The sequence below is a fragment of the Pteropus vampyrus genome, unplaced genomic scaffold (genome assembly GCF_000151845.1).
Source record: "Pteropus vampyrus isolate Shadow unplaced genomic scaffold, Pvam_2.0 Scaffold10, whole genome shotgun sequence".
In the NCBI taxonomy this organism is placed as follows: domain Eukaryota; kingdom Metazoa; phylum Chordata; class Mammalia; order Chiroptera; family Pteropodidae; genus Pteropus; species Pteropus vampyrus.
The window spans coordinates 6,929,669-6,932,236 of NW_011888791.1; the positions used below are offsets into that span (position 1 = coordinate 6,929,669).

At 32.6% G+C, this 2,568-nt stretch overlaps 1 pseudogene; it reads right to left on the reverse strand.

Moving 5' to 3' along the window:
- Positions 1-2,146: 2,146 nt before the first annotated feature.
- LOC111730996 lies at positions 2,147-2,265 on the reverse strand (annotated as a pseudogene).
- Positions 2,266-2,568: the final 303 nt, after the last annotated feature.

The following is a 2,568-nucleotide window of genomic DNA, read 5'->3' on the forward strand; positions in this document are numbered from 1 at the left end:
ATTAGAAGTCTAAATTGCCCAATCAAGGAGTTTTGATTACAAAGTAGTATGAGCACATCATGAGTATATACCGAGATAATTCTAAGTTACACAATTGGGTGTGAGGCTGATAAAGCTGGTAAAGACAATGATTTGCACAGAAAAGTCATATTAGAGTAAGCAACAAATCAAAGCTGTTTTTAAAGCAAAATTATGGTTACCTAAAAAATAAAATATCAATTAAATGCATGCTTATATCCAGAATATGAGGTAAACCTCAGGAAAGCAAAATCCTTGTCAAGTGGAAATACAATAAAGAAATATTACTACTCAGAAATGGAATAGAAGGTCATTCTTTAATAATCATGATTTGGGAAAACGGAAGTTATTAGTGACGTTTAAAAGAGCAATTTCAGAGTCCACTGAGAAGAAAATAGTGGTTAGGAGATAAAATCAGTAAGAACAGACAATTCCTTGGGTCAGTTGGAGAACTGGAGTTGAGGAAGTTTTGATGTTTATTGTTTCCTTCCCTACTTGTAATAAAGGAGAGGCTGAAATAAGCTCCTGTTTGGAATAATATGTACCACCCTTATCTGCAACCTTCTGTGTAAAGAACACACTGTACTGGATCTCAAAGGAATTGGTCTCACTTCATTCTGCTACCAACTTTATCTTCTTAATCATGATAAGATTAAGAACTTTAATCTCAGGGCCTCACATAAAATGATGGGGTTAACCTTCTATATACAACATTCAATGGCTTCCACATTGACATCATTTACAGTTTTGAATCTTAGATGTGCCAAACCATATTCTCTATCAATGACTCTGTTTGACTAAATCTCAAGGGAATTTGAGATACTTGCAGAAGTGACCAGGCGTGACTATAAGATTTGAGACAAAAACATTATATATAAGATTGATGGATGTATAACAGTTATTTGAATGTTATAATCTCACTTAATTTTATAAGTACTAAAATTATTCCTAGCTATTGATATTAATTTTATAATTACATTAGTAGTCTCATAATGTCACAAACAGATAAATTGCTTCCAAAGAATGTGTAGTTTAAAACTGAATAACCCTCAAAAGCTTTGCCTAAACAGAACTAAGTATTAGACACAGCTGATTACACTCTCCTTTAAAAACTTTCTTGTCTTGATTTCTGTGTATACACAATCTTCTGTTTTGTTCCTCTGCCTAACAGAACATTACCTTTTAGTCCGGTAAACAAACAAACTTTAAGTAGGGCAAATTAGGATCCTAATTTTGGGAGTAATTTTGAACTGTTTTGAAGCATAGATAGAATTTTTATAGGCAGTTGGAAGAGAACACAGAATTCCATTTGGAGAGTTTTTTTTTATATTTCAGAGCAAGGAATAAAGACATTAGTAAGAACTCAATATTTAACTTTTGAATTCATGTTTGTTAATTAAGATGACAAACATGAATTCAAAACGTGAATTTCCTTTTTTAAGGAAAATATGAGCAATATTCTACTTCATTTCTAAGAATAGAAAGACATAAAATACTTCAAAGATAGTACAGATACATCTTAACCTTCTTTAATGTTAAGGAGAAATGAAGACTTAAATGTACTTCAGACAAATTTTATTTTTCCCCAAATAATACTCTAAATAGCTTAGAAATGCTAAATTGTTCCAAGTAATTAAAATAATTGTCATTTAATTATCTTTTAAAATGAAATGCTGGAAATACCATATACACATCTACAAATACTAAGGGAAGGACAGATGGACAGACTGTTACCTATAAATGTTTAAGTTAAAAATAACTTATGATGAATGATTTTCAGTTGACTCACATATCACTATAACTCAGTGAGTCTTGCATCTCATAACTGGTCAGTAAATATGTAATGAATCGACAGAATCATAGAGAGGACATTTAAAGAAAGATTCTATAATACCAGAAACCCAGTTCTCATTTTTTAACAGTAAACATTTCAATAATGAGAGAAAAATTCTCACTGTCTTTAAAATTGTTACTTAAATAAAAGAATTGATTTTAATTATTGAGCTCAAACAACTGTGAGTCCAATCTAACTAATATTTATCACTGGAGTAAATATTGGTGGGTACAAGGTGAAAAAAGGCATGGAAAAGGGCAAAGTACAATGAAAGGTGCTTTTTTTTTTTTTATATGCCTACAGCACCTGGTATTCCTAAGTGGTCTCCCATCCAGTAGTAACCAGGCCCGATCCCTACTTAGCTTCCGAGATTAGATGAGATCTGGCACGTTCAGGGTGGCATGGCCATAGATAGAAGTTTAAGGCATAAATTGTTTAGAGTATTTGAGCTTACATTTTTAGAAAGACCACCTTAGTTTTTATTAAATGCAAAGTAAATGTCTAAGCCTTTCAAAAATTGCAAATTGAAACAGTTCTTCCCTCCTAGCTTTTTGAAATGTAGGACCAGGTTGCTATGTGTCATATCAAATGAAACACTGAGATAAGAGGTTTTATGGCAGCAAGATGGGTCAATCTGAGGTGGCCTAAGACCCTTAAGCAGAGAGGTACCTGTTTGCATGGACTCAGCTGAGTAATGAAAAGCACTCCAGTGAGGC